We start from the raw sequence: 14,765 nt of genomic DNA, 5'->3' as shown, positions 1-14,765 counted from the left end.
CTACGAAAGAGACACAATGCAGACAAGATAAACTTCGGAATAGTCGACATCGTTCTGACAAGCACCGTGTTTTCCGATCAAGACTCAGCTCAAAGCGCACATTAGAAACACATCCAGGAGCATAAACGTTAAGGAGTAGATTATGAACAGGGTTAGAAAGTTTTATTGATAATTCCCATTGATTTCAGAGGACATAATGCCTTGCAGCCTTTGCAATCTGAGACTGAGACACAATATTGTGATTTCGATTCGATTGTGCAGCTGAACTGTAAAGCTTATTGTTCAGACATATGGCAATATCTAACACTGCCAAACATTTAGCTTGCAGACTGGTTGATGTAAAATAAATGTGTGACGTGCCGTGGAGCCATGGCTGCAAGAACCGAACAGGGCGACTGGACAGATTCGAGTCGTTTTGACTTTCCATATTATTGACGCTGTAAAACAATAATGTAGTAATGGGAAGTTGTCCAAACAGGCAATGGCATTAAGACTTCCGAAGCCTTCACTGTTTATATTAGCCTCATGGCACACAATGCGGTTACACCTGCTTTATCCAACACTTCCTCAGGTGCGCTGTGTGACAGACAGTGTACACAAACACGCCCACAAATCAGTGCACAAAGGCACAAGGGCAGACTTCCTCTGCTGACAGAGACTGGACAGACTGGATCACAACAGCACAGGTGGCAGACGTCAGACTACCAAACTTTTAACAACTGTAACAATGCACAAATGAATTCTCGATTAAAAGGTAAAAGAGTTTGGACCACAAAAAACATAAAACTAGAACCTATTTAAGAGCCTAATGTCACATGAGGGGTGAAAAGTGCCGCTCACTGCTGTATGAAGTTCCTGTGCGTCCACACAACAGGGGATCCGGGAGGATCTTCCTGCTCCGTTCACAGCCCTCACATGTGCTGCTGCCATATGGGCCAACGTTATATAATCCAGCTGCGCATCCCGCATGTTAGTGCATAATGAATAGAGCGGAGAGGCGGGGAGCGCCGCTAAGCGTTTTCCCGTGTAACTCTGAAAAAAGCAGCGTCAGAGTCTGAAAAGAACAAACTCCTGCTTTCCTCCTCAAACAGGCACCAGGCAGAACGGCAGGACTGAAGTGCAGGGAAACACTGGGGCACACGGTTCACACAAACTTTTTCTCTCATCGCATTGGTGCTACTGTTTTATTGTTTTTATATCGCCGGTCACGCTGACTCACAGATAACTGCTCCACAAAACACACACACAAAAACAAAACTGTCCTGAGAATTCAGAGTGCGCTATTAGACTGGCCTTTATGGTAGCCGTCACATCCAAGTAGGGCTGAAACAACTAATCGATTATTCAAATAGTCGACAACTATAACCTACTTTGTTTTTATCGTTAGGGTCTGTAGTGTTTTGTACATTGAAAATGTCATAAACGTCTGTCTGTGTCTCATCCAGTCAGAAGCAGAATTAGCACCAGGAGCCTCCAACAAACATTCATTTTAAGTTTACTCCATCTACATGTCCTCAAGCGATGCCACTTTAGGTTTATGTGATCAAAAAAAAACACCATTCACAGGCAAGCAATTAATCGATTAATCATGAAAATGGATTACCAAAAAATCGTAAGTTGCAGCCCTACATTCCCTACAGTGCAAGTGGACAGTTTACAAGATGCACTTATGTGTCTAATGTACTGCCCAGCGAACAATATTTGAGCAGAACATGTTAATTTGGCTTTATCTGGTGTGTTGAAAGATACATTAAGTCATAACTGTAGTCACAAGCTTCTGATTTCTGATGTTTTTATCACTTTAAAGAGCAGCTGTTATATTTGGTAATAATCTCATACACACCTTTATCACTGCCTTACACTTTGTTGGTTAGAAAATGCCATGTGCTTCTAAAACAGTTGAAACTAAATATCCAGTAGCTTCACTTTCGCTCTAAGCCCCTCCCAAACCCCCTCCTCTTGCCCCCCAATGGTGAGTGTTTTTACTTTGCGATGAAAGGATTGAGCTTAGCATGAGATGATGGAGAGGTGAGGAAAGCCTTTACTATGGACGTCAGGAGGAGCTGAAATGGGAGCTGCTGCTGCGATGCTACTCACAGCCACTCGGGAAGATTCAAGGATTACTCAATGATGCGTCAGTGACTCTAAGCACAGCTCCAACACTGCAACATGGTAAAAAAAAAAAAAAAAAACATACAGCATCTGAAGTTTATTTTGCATAATATCACACTTTATTACCAAGGACTGTGCTGACCTTAATATTCCTTAGTTGATCGATAAAAAAAGATTGTACAAGAAGTCATTTTTTGGTGAACAGCGTTATACAAAATAAACAGCAACGTAATGAAGGCGGTTTGAGTGTAGAACAGCTCAGAACAGGTTTGGAGATTGGCTTGAGGGTTTTTTTTTAACCTCCATGTTCTGTCGATTATCTAACAAAATACACAAAGTACAAAACAAACTTACAAACAGTAGGAGAAATGACAAGATGGTGCGAGTGAAGCAAATATACGACTCCAGGTACGTTTTTGGATGAGAGAACAACTTTACCATATGGTTAAAGGCTCAAAACAAAAGAAAACATAATGTACGTAATATGTCTTTCTTTATTTACTGTAGAATTTCCAACTTGCCTGAGAACTCTTGCTATCGAGCCACAACAAAGAACTAAATCGAACTACTTCTCAGCCACTGTTGTGAAATGGAGCGAACAGTCCCAGCCGACTGTACAATGCGAAACTATCAACTCATAAAAGGCACGTGGAAGACTGCCGCCGTTTACACTAAAAATAAGTGTGATAATGTAAGTTTTCCAAGGGGAAGTTATGAAATCAAATCAAGCAGACAGACAGACAGACAGACAGACAGACAGACAGACAGACAGACAGACAGACAGACAGACAGACAGACAGACAGACAGACAGACAGACAGACAGACAGACAGACAGACAGACAGACAGACAGACAGACGCACACATATAAGAAAGTTAAATGCAGTGTCAGTGTGAAGGCTGAGGCAGAGCAAAGTCCTGGCTGGGGAGTGTTGAAACGTAACTGTGCCTTTGCCAGCAGGGAGGAAGTGCAGCGAAATAAGCAGGATGAGTCAGAAATCAATATAAAATCAGGACTTTAATAATCACTGAACGGGCAAATGGCAGCTACGTACGGCCTGTGGTATAATATCAAATGAAAGTGAATGTCAGCCGTGTTTGATGTCGGTCCACATTAGCTGTAGCCAATGTTCCGGCCACACTGGGGGTGTTAAGAGTCCAGTCAAAGAGCCAGTGTTTGGGCCTGAGTGAGGGGGTGTGACGGAGGGGTCTCCTGCTCTAACTGAATAAGCCTAATTGAGCGCTGCTGGTGCTGCATTAACAGCAGAGGAGGTGCTGCAGTTTTCACTTTTTAAAAACAGCTACTTTTGGATTTACCAAAGTCCAAATGCAGCAAAAAAGCCAGACTGATGTAGGGGTTCAATCACTGGCCATACAATATATAATCCTACTATATACAATCTCTTCCTAAAATGTCTTTGACAAAAATCCAAAACATTGAGAAAAAAAATAAACCAATCCCATTAAAGTACGCTGGTTTTGAAGTAAAATAGCCTAAATGTTCCTCATTAGACAGTACTTATAACCTCAGAATAAAATTGGCAATGCTTTCAAAACTTTATAATAAAATGTACCTCTGGGCTCACAAAACAAAATGAAATAGAAAACAAAATTGTGCATTGTTACCCCCTAGTATTACGGGTATCAGTATAAGGTATAAGTATTGAAAGCAGGTACTGCAAAAAATTAAGTTATGATGCTGTTGGTTCAGGGACAGCATTAAAGGAACAGGCCACTGTTCTTCCATACTGAAATATGTTCTTACCTAAGCTTAGATGAGTTGATGTGTACCGGTCTGGTCTTTGCACTGCGCTCAGTCATGCAAAACGACCAAAGATGTTGTTAGCATTTGGCCTCTCCCAAGATATTCCTATGGCTCCAAACGGGGTTGAAGTTGGAAGCTACCACGCTCTTCCACGGGCACAAAGACCAGACAGGTACGTATCAACTTGTCTAAGCTCAGGTAAGAACATATCTCAGTATGGGAAAACAGTGGCCTGTTCCTTTAAAGGAGGTGACGTTGTTGCTTCAGCTCAAATAAATGATTCCACACATTTCATGACATTGGATATGAACCCGACAATGTAAATTTGCAGATCTTCCACACATTATTGTTCTGTTTTCTCATTCTCGATGACAAATATTTTAGTATAGGTATCAAAAAAAGTATCGCTGAGTACCTGCATGCTCATAACAAACTTCAAAGTTTGGGGCAATTTTGTCTCCTCTCAAAAGGGCTATTTTTTGTCAGGACAATAATCGTAATTGAAATCAAAATGTGACTATTTGAACAACCCTACAACAGTCTTGACAAACTACACATCCCACTCCCACCCCATAATGATGCCCACTTTTCCTTTCAAGCCCTTTCCTGGACATCTCCACTCTGTCCTAGAGACACTGCTGAAAGGTTTACGGCGGCGCTCAATGGGCTCGCTGTCCACGGCCCCGCCCACGAGCTCGCGCTCCCGAACACAATGGCATTCTCTCAGACGTACACACTACGGACGCACTGAGGCCTTTTGTTGCACAGGGGGCTTAGCACATGCCCATGGAATGCTAAACACACTATACGAGAGCAGATATGGAGGTCAGCGTCATCCCAAATCAAACACAGGGAGTGAGCAGTCAAGGCTGAGAGTGGCGAGTTAGAGAATGAACCGACACAGCGTGAAGGTCCCAGGTTCAATTCTCTCTGTGTCTGAATGGGTTTCCTTAAGGTTTCCCCGATTTACCTAAAAAATAAACACAACAGCCTAATATCGTATTGTTAGATAGTCCTCATTCTGACGCAACATCAAAATCAGCAGTGATTTATAGCCTTCCATTTAAAAATGTAAAAACATAAGAAACCTAGTGTGGGCTAAAAAAAAAGAAAAGGCAATACAATAGCAGTGTGTGACAAGTAAGTGAACATCCTGCATAAGTGAGACTCAAACACTTTTTTTTGGTACCATTGATGGTTTACATTTAAACATTTGAAACAGTGATTCACTGATCCAGCTTTTTTGCTTCCGATACCAATACCGATACCAAGAGAAATTCTTACAAGTGGCTGCAGCGAGTGACAAGTAAATGGTCCATTTTCTTCATTTTGAGTTCAACAAAGCTTGGATTAGTTCATGCTAGCATTAGCATGCTGCTGCTAGTGTTTGCATGCAACCGCTAGCATTAGCATGCAGCCGCTAGCATAAGCATGCAGCCGCTAGCATTAGCATGCAGCCTCTAGCATAAGCATGCAGCCGCTAGCATTAGCATGCAGACGCTAGCATTGGCATACTGTGGCTAACTGCAGCATTTTGCGTGGTGATCAAAAATACATTTGCAGAGGTTAAAACTAATTCAGCGATTAAATCCTCATGTTCAGAGCTTCAGAGTGAGCTGCAGCATGTCCATATTCACTCAGATTTAGTCAGCTAAAATTGTGTTTCTAAAATGGTTAGAGCCAAAACAGGCATTTGTTCAGTATCGGTTATTTATAGCCGAAATATTTTGAAATAACGTCTATAGAAGTTTGCCCAGAGCTCCCTCCTCAGGCAACATTGGGAATGACTAATGACACACTTTCAGCTTCGTGGCAAAGTTTGTCAAAGTTGTTACGGGACAAGGGATAACATTATAACACAGTTTAAAGCTTTTAAAATTGATTCTACAGGACATGTCTCGTTTAAAAGAGGCCACACTATGCAAAAACATAGTATTTTGTGTAATTCAAGTTTGAGTAATCCAGTTTCTCCTTCTGCTCCAATTAGTTTTTCCTTGATAAACTAATAAAGGAAAAGTGTCGCCTTTTTAAGTCCGACCATCACTGGAGCCGTTCTCCACAGTTCTGAGCTCAAACTGTGTTTATTACCATTGATTTGTTGGCATATATCACGTTTCTAAGCCTCATTTTAAGACTAATTATTACATTCTTGTATTGTTGTTTCTAGAAATGGTGAACTGAAGAACTCCTTGAGGTCAAAAGTCCATCCTTAAGCAGCTCTTATCTATTCAAAGCCAGTCACACAGGGTCAGGTTACAGATCATGAATAAAAGAGTCATTTTCACGGCGGCCGAGCACACCCCGCGCAGTTATTTACAACTGCAGGTGACAAGTGTGTGCTATCTGTCATGTACGTTATAAATATTCATCCGCACAGTAAACACCAGAGACAGACGATCAAGTAGCCTCCAATAAGATCCGCTGATTTGCCCGGAGTCAGGAGTTCGGGTCAGACGGATATCAATTCTACGCTCACAGCAACATAAACACCGACCGTGGGGCTATGCTAATGCTGCTGCCAAAAGAGCCAGTTCCAGTGTTTACAGTGCATGTGAGCACTGAACTGGAGGCTGCAGACGCCTGGACAAACCTATTGAGCATGTTCTGGGCGCGGCAGGGAGAATGCAGACACTTGGAAGTGCCGGCCTCCGCCCGCCCTCTGTGCTCCTCTCTGGGCTGGGACACTGCTCCAGCTGCTGCGGTGCTGATGCTGAGGGGATTACAGCGGCTGGACACAGCGCAGTCAAAATCCCATTCTTTCACTCCTCTCTCTCTCTCTCTCTCTATCCCTCCGTTCATTCATTCAATCCACGGCTGTCACGCAATGCCACTCGGTGCACTTCCCTTGAATAATGCTCTCTCCCAAAACATACACATGTTAAGGCTTTCATTTCAGCGGTTAAGCATCACGAATAACACAGTATAATCTCCTCCTGGTCAGTTATTTTTAGACATTTTAATGACTCCATTATCGATATACTGTATTGATCTATGTAGTAAAACAATGGGCATCAATAATGCAGCTACAGCATGTTCCGCTATGAGCTAATGGTTTCCCAAACATCTGCATTGGCCTGAGGCTCCGAGATCCAACAATGTGAGTCACTTTTCAAACGTGCACTTCTGCGGTCGATCACAGACTTAAGCTTCCACTTTTTATTTCTAATATTAAAAAAACAGTGTGGTTCAAAATATGACACACGACAGCGTTGTCACATGGGTCATAGCGATTTTGAGGAAAAAAATGTACTTTTTGGAGCCAGGCTTTTAAGCAGTTTAAGCGAGGTCCAAAGCTCAGTTAGAATCCTGTTTCAGCAATGTCAGCTCCCCGCCATGAGGACCAAAGAGAAGCGCTTTCCTTGCCCATTGGTTCTGCCTCCAAGAAAAACTAGGTAATTTAGATTTAATGCCAGTTTGACTCAGATTTAATGCTTCTTAATGACTTCAGGCCTTAATATTGACATAATTAATTCAAGTACTTTTAATTCTCTTTAATGCCCTGTGGAAACTCTGATAAAAGCAGCACGAAAAACCAAAGAGAATAACCGAGCCATGCTTTCAATGCCTCTGCACTTTCTCTCAATGTCCGAGTCAACATTTAGTTAAAAGCTTTTTTTATTTTCCATTCACCAGATGTCCCCGCAGCAGCTTAACAATTTCAAAAGAAAGTGAAAGACCGGCAATAAGTTGATAATGAACAAACTAAAAGAGAAAACGACAAAAAGTGCTGCTAACAGTTTAGCTCCCACAGAGTCTTGACTAACCCGTAACGATCCGTCCTGTGGGTTAATGGGTGTGAACCGGGCACCGTTAAAGGCCTGACCTCTGATGATGCTGTCGGCCTGCTCACACATATGCTCAGTAATCACAGCAGCCTCCGGACATGTTCATAATGATCCTTTTAGACAAGTCAATGTCCAATAATCCTACAGCCTGACACCACTGCACTAGCATTTGATATTCTGCTATTCTACATCTGGAGAACCAGCCGTGTTCAGGCACATCTGGTTGGATATTTCGTGTAAAAAAAAAATATGACTCTACGCTTATAATTGGAGAGAGTTTCTGACTGTGCAGCTGTCTGTGCGTAGCGTGTGTGGACAGGCTCCAAAACAGGTCGATGAATATGAACCGATTCCCAGCACGGAGCGGGGAGCGAGTGGAGGAGCGCCACTTACTGTAGACCAAACATGAGATACGCTACAGGCACACACCGCGCTACAGAGTCAGTGCACTTGTCCTTTTGAATCCACTAAGAGCGCATTTGTCTGGATGCTCCCTCTGTCCTCCCTCCTCGGCCCCTGACTCACCTCTTCCCTTCCTCTATCGCTGCCTTGTTGTTCCCTCGCTTATGTTTAGGCTCGTTCTTGATGGACGTCACCGACTTCCCATTAGGTGGCCCTGCAGAGTGGACACATAAGAGTTCTTCTGCAAACATTCCTTCTCCTTACAAGGCTGGGTTAAAATAACGCGGCTTAACGGACTTTACGAGGCCGTCGAGCATCGAGCCGAATGGAGCCGTTTAGGTAAAATGCAATTCAGCCATGGCTATTGTAGACTATAGCGAAAAAAAAAACTATATCAAATCTCTACAGGTTTATTATATTCTCCTCATGCGCTCTGCAGACTCAGGGAGTGGACAGGAAAACTCATTTGAATGTTGAGGCTTGAAGGCAGACAGCGGAGTACAGGGGTTAATGCTAAAGCAGACATCAGAAGGGCCGGGTACTGGGGGAGAAAGGAGTTTCTGACGGGATTCAGGAACTTTATCTTTCTGTTTTCAGTTCCAGATCATGATGACAATTCTAAGTACTGAAGAAAATAAGGAAGGACAATATGGCAAGAATTTCTCACAATTTTCAGTGAAAGAAGAAATGCACATTCGCTCCCCATCCAACGACCTCCTCCAACCAGTTTGTACGTTTGTGGTACATTTTCTAAGGTGTATCAGAAGTACTGACTGACTTATGTGTAAAGTTGAAGTTAGCGTTCCGGCACATGACCGGCACAGCCCTGATGAAGAGGTGCACGTCTAATAATGGAACTCCATTTCTCTAAAAGCAGAGCGGAAAACAGATGTTGCTGCAATTTGACTCTTTTCATCAGTGGAAAAGCGTGTTGTGAACGGCTCTGCTGCTGCTGCTTCATGAACCTTTCCATTCTTTGGTCGTGGGACTAACACCTAATCGTCGGGCGGCGGGACGTTTTGGCTGCCCTGTGCGTGCGCTGGTCTGCGAGGGTAATCTCTGCTGCCGCTCAGGGGATTGGATTGGAGGGGTGTCTAATCTGGAGAGGGGAGGCAATCCAAACGGACATGATCAAAACGCTGGAGCTCAAGGATAAACATACAGCGCGAGAGCCGTTAGGCAGAAACACAGACTAAACTACTCCAACTCTTTGGCAAAAGGTACAGACTTTTCAAGGTGAAGGCCAAAAAACAAACTAAATATTAGTGATTTAAAACTTCTTTATTACACTTTGGATAAAACAGCCGCCAGCTTTTAGGAAGAAAAGCTTTAATTGAGCGCTGACAAGGGGTCAATTTGAAAGCTTTTAGCTAAGGCTGCACAATATATCGCCACAAATATCGTATCGCGATATTCAGTGATGTCACTAAAGTCAAGATAGACACAATATTTCTACAAACTCAGCCAAAAACAAACAATGCATTAAACTTATACATAACATTTTTAGTTAAACATATACTAACTTAGTTCAACTATAATCTTGTTTTGGTTCCGATGTTGTCTTTCTTAAAGGGACTATAGGGAGTTTAAAAATGTTAAAATTAAGTATTTTCCTCCCCCTACATGTTCCAGCCATTTCCTAATGTGTAGAATGAGCTCAGACCTGTTCACCACAACTGCCTCTAAAATTCTGTACGGTCACTCAAAAATGTGTCACTTTGGCCCGAATTGCCGTCATGCACGAGCTTAATATAGAAGGTGCAGTTACACATATGGCCTGAGGTGGCAGTAGTGAGTATAAAATGGCGAACTTGCTTCCAGCCCCTTTAAGTCTTCTTTTGAAACAATGTGCTGGAAAAATAGGAACTTCTATTTGTAACTTTTGAAGGACTTTGTGACCTTCGTCTGTGAAAGGTGCGATATAAATAAACATTACTTACTTACTAACGATTTGTGAAAATGATAAGGGAACATATCGCGTTGAAATGGTTGAGTGAAATATCACATTATTGCATAGCGGTGTCACACATCGCAAGTTACTTCAATATCCTTCAGCTCAAGATACTATATTATATTGCCACAAACCCAAAAAAAATGATATCACTTCTTAAGATTTGCAAACTATCCATCAAACAGAAGAAAAAAGGATATTTTTTTATATACTTTTCAGCCAAACAGCAGCTGAATGTGATTTGGACAATAATGCTGTTTGATATTATAATGGAAAATGATGGCATTTGTATTAGCGCTTTTTCTACCTTCATCAGGCTCAAAGCGCTTGATATCAAGGAACCACAGTGTCAGACACAGGAGGCAAAGTGGGTAAAGTGTCTTGCCCAAGGACACAACGGCAGTGTGCATTTGCTGGATTCATAATATCCAGATTCAGAATATAGAATATATTAAACTACTATACTAATACTAGCACCACGTGTATTTTAGGTCTGAACTACAGCGTCAGCAGCTTCTGTCCAGATAAAACCCCATGGATGCTGGACATTAGGGTGGTGCTCAAAAATCAATACTGCAATATCTCATTGCGGATACACTTATCGAAAAAGTGGGCGCGGTATCGACATTTTTAACCTACTTTCATTCATTATTATGAACTCGACTCGCAGATCTATTACATGCTGCGCTCTATGGGCCGCCAAATTCAAGAAAAACTATGAGAATATACCACGGACTTTAAGAGTCAGGAGTTAAAAAGGATACATACAATTACACAACATTGCTACACATCTCACGTGGGACCAAACTTCATGTGGCCGTGCCGCTAACAACAGGGCAGCAGGTTACAGTAGCATAACAACGAACCTCTGAGACTTCACTAAAGACTGTGGGCGGGAAACAACTTCAGAAGAGATGCTAACAAAAGCTTCTGTTTTATGAGAGGCAGAAGCACCGTGTCAGGTGAGTCGTTAAACTGCTAACCACCACTACACTGTTCAGTTAAAATATTCATGATATTTATATAGGCCTAGTAGTTGCATAATACACCAGGGCCGCTCCATCTATTATGCTTCCTGTAGATCTTGTGGTTATCAAGTTCAATAATTCAAGTTCAGTAATGACGAACACTATGGTTTAAAAAAAAAAAAGTTCTTCTATGTGAAAGATACCGATCTCAAGTTTCAATATTCTAACTTTTACCAAACAAACAAATTCTACAAAAGGTGTCGTGAAAACCCAAACGCACAGTTACCCACAATCACCATGGATTTTATCGTGCGATCAATATTAACGGCGGTGGAGGAGGTTTATATCAGAGGCCATTTCCTGATATGTGGCTATTTCAAACACAGGAGGAGGAAGTGAAAGGGAAAGTCCGGAAGACGGCAGAGAGTGGTCGATGCAGTGGCAGCTTCGAACAGCAGCGGTGACAAATGAAAGGAAACTAAATGGTGCTCATTAAACTGATCCTATACGACAACTGTCCCACGTACCGACAGCAAGGAGTATAGACCAATCCTCCAGGTGGGTACTTTACATCTGAGGAGCACTCTGGGCTACTTCAGCAGTTGACTAGTCGCCAATTGTTGAATGAGGATTCACAGAACTTAATAAACTTAATAACTTAAACTTAATAAATGTGGCTGACTTTGTCTGCCTTCGTAATGTAATGGATCAGGAGCTATTTTTGCAGCGGGTAAAAAGAGGAGAATGGATTTGGATCAGGACCTAACCTATTAAAATCTCATGTTTGGCGGCCTTTCGTCAACATCTCCATGGAGACTCTTGGCTCACCTCTCCTCTGGGCTCCATGGAGAGGTCTGAGGAGAGGTGAGCCGCTCACAGCAGGCACACATTTGTTCAGTTTTTATTGCTATGGAAATATCTGTGTAAAAAGGAAAAAAAAACTTTATTTTATTATACTGTATTTATTGGGTGACATGTTACGCAGTGTGGCTTTAAAAATGAATGAATGATGCTATAAAATCATATTCCTGCACTATCTTCGCGATAAAGCCTATGTTGAAGACTCTGTTAGAGCAGAAAACTATTATTGATGTCTAAAGTAGCAGAGTAATGATGATGAACCAGAGCAGTCGTTGCTCTGTTCTACCACTAAACTACTCAACACACAGGAAAACAGCATTTCAAAGATCCCAAACTAAACCAAAATAAGACGTCATCCTGTGTCAATAACACTCCATGCTCGTCGCAGTAAGCTAAAGCTATGTATAGCCACAGCTGTCCGGGGGTAGACTGACAGTAAGACTGCCAATCTGCGCCCTCCGCCCCTGTGACCAGCACAAACCACTCACTCACTGTAAAGAAAAACTTTCCATCACAAGTTTACTGCAGCCACTGTCAGCTCAGAACGTGCACGGCTTCTGCACAAAGTGCATCAAACATCACAGTGAAGGTAAATGTGTTTTTGGTAAAAAGGAATTTAAAATAAACTACAAAGTGTACAGTACACTCCACACTCACTGGGCGGCACGGTAGCGCCGTGGTTAGCGCTCGTGCTACACAGCTAGAAGGTCCTGGGTTCGATTCCCACCAGGGACGGGGCCTTTCTGTGTGGAGTTTGCATGTTCTCCCCGTGTCTGCGGAGGTTTCCTCCGGGTACTCGGGTTTCTCCGACCACTAAAAACATGTACAATAGGCCAGCATGTATGAGAGTGTGTTTTAGAGAGCGCACGGGACGACGGAACAATCCAGTGTGGCTTGTTCATTAACTTGCACTGTCCCGACCAAATACACCAATAAATAAACAATAGGGCTGCACAAAATGTAACAAAAATATCGTATCGCAATATTAGGTGATGCAATATCTGTATCGTGAGACGCCACAATAAATCGAAACATCACTAAAGTCTTCATCTGACTAAGATCGACACATTTTGAAATTTAATTTACTACCTTAGTTCGATTTTAGTCTTGTTGTGCTGATAAAGTGTTTCTTTAAGTCTTGCTTTGGTGTAATTTGCTGAATACGATCTATGTTTAATTAGAATGGAACATATCGCATTAGTATCGTTGTCGTGATATTGCACAGCTGTATCGCATACTGCAAGTTACTTCAATATCGTTCAGCCCAACTCAGCAGTACCATTTCCCAGCTCTAATGCTAAAAAGGTAACAACAGTTACTACAGCCAGCAGACCAGAAACAACACAGGAAAGACACAGCACACCACACAACAACACTACAAAATGGTGTCATGAACTAAGCAGAGGTGGGTAAAGTAGCCAAATATTCATTTAAATATATAATCAAATAAAAGTCAAAGCTGAATGCATAATCCTAAATGTTTCAGAGTTGTTGAATTCCCACGAACAATATTTAAATGTTGATATTTCCAAAGAACGCGCACTGAAATGAGATAAAACAATGAGCACGATAAGATAACAGTGTTTCATAAAACATGACCTAAACAGAACCATTTTATCAAGAAGAATAATGACTTAACGCTCTGTGTTTCAAGCAACCCAGCAGTTTACGTGAGACTTGGATCACCAAACGCCAGCCCTGAGTCTGCTTCAGTGCATTTGACTAAAGTAGTCATATAAAGACAGGCCATGTCAGGTCCCCATTGTCTCCTCGCCTCGCTATCAGCAAAATGAATAGCATCCATTGTGCGGCTGCTTCTACGTGCACAACTTTCTTTCTCCGCATGTATGACAGTGCAACTTCTCCTGCACGCTGCGCGTAAGACCCTGCCCTCGCACATCCATTCATACCCGTCTACAGCCCCAAAAGCGAAAGTTACGCCGCGGTCTGACCACAGCGACCTCTCCCCAAATGCGTAAAGTAAGCGCGTATGTAACTATTAGCATGACCCGAGCCGCCGCCGCCGCAGCAGCAGCAGCAGTACAGTGTCGCTGCTGTCGTGATGCGTGCAGGCTGGGCGCTCACTCATCCAAAAAAAAAAAAAAAAAAAAAAAAAAATCAGCGTCATTCCACTGCGAACACGCACTTTACGGGGCTGTACGCGGAGCAGCGGGGTCGGCACAAACTCCGCGCGCGTTCAGGCACAGCCGCGAAGAAGCTACGGTTTGGTTTTGCGCTGCACTCACCGTTTGTTGACTTGCTTTTTGACACTTTCTCGGGAGTCTCCCACCGTCGCTGTCACCGCTGCGATCCTCCCACCTCGCCCGACAGCGCACGCACACTGGAGCGGCCGCACGTTCGCGACCGCCGGTTTCGCGAGCCCGTTGCTTTTTCCAAACAGCGCCATCTGCCGTCCGGAAGATTCGGGTTATGGTTTTTAGTTTAAATCTCCGCCTGAACCGAGCGCTTTGGCTCCAGTTCGGCTTTACCCAAATCTAAAAGCAAAAAAAAGTGGAAAAAGAAGTGGCAACAGGAAAGCCCAAAGAAAGAGCGACAAAAAAGCGGCAACAAAAAAAACTTCAACACCTGATTTGTCAGGTTTTTGTCGCTATAGGATTTGATACAAATGCGTGTTAGGCAATGTTTAACTGGAGCTGTTTAAATGGACCGTTCTATCCCCATACATATGAATGGAGAAGCCAGGCGCTATATTAAAATACAGTGAGGTATGACATATCCGTTGACTGACATATGTGTGGTTTCTCTTTCATTATCAAACTATTAGATGATGTTTGGGCGTTGACTGTGCATCCGACCCCACAAAAAGCAAACATTTAACGGAATATAATTGAGCTCAGGGGTCACTTTTAGGCGGCAATTCTTATCGAAAGTAAATTCTCCATCCATCCATTTTCTTCCGCT

At 42.7% G+C, this 14,765-nt stretch overlaps 1 protein-coding gene across 1 annotated transcript in view; it reads right to left on the bottom strand.

Annotated features, from left to right (window-relative positions):
- LOC306977603 (uncharacterized protein) overlaps window positions 1-14,201 on the bottom strand; it is an 86,478-nt gene extending 72,277 nt beyond the window's left edge. The window contains 1 exon segment of the mRNA XM_079575998.1: window positions 14,090-14,201. The gene's annotated coding sequence lies outside the window, so the exon portion shown is untranslated.
- Between the last annotated feature and the right edge of the window lie 564 nt (window positions 14,202-14,765).

The sequence above is a fragment of the Gobius niger genome, assembly GCF_951799975.1.
Source record: "Gobius niger genome assembly, chromosome: 18".
Classification (NCBI taxonomy): domain Eukaryota; kingdom Metazoa; phylum Chordata; class Actinopteri; order Gobiiformes; family Gobiidae; genus Gobius; species Gobius niger.
The sequence above is the reverse complement of the archived record's forward strand: the minus strand, read 5'-3'. Positions and strand labels throughout refer to the sequence as shown.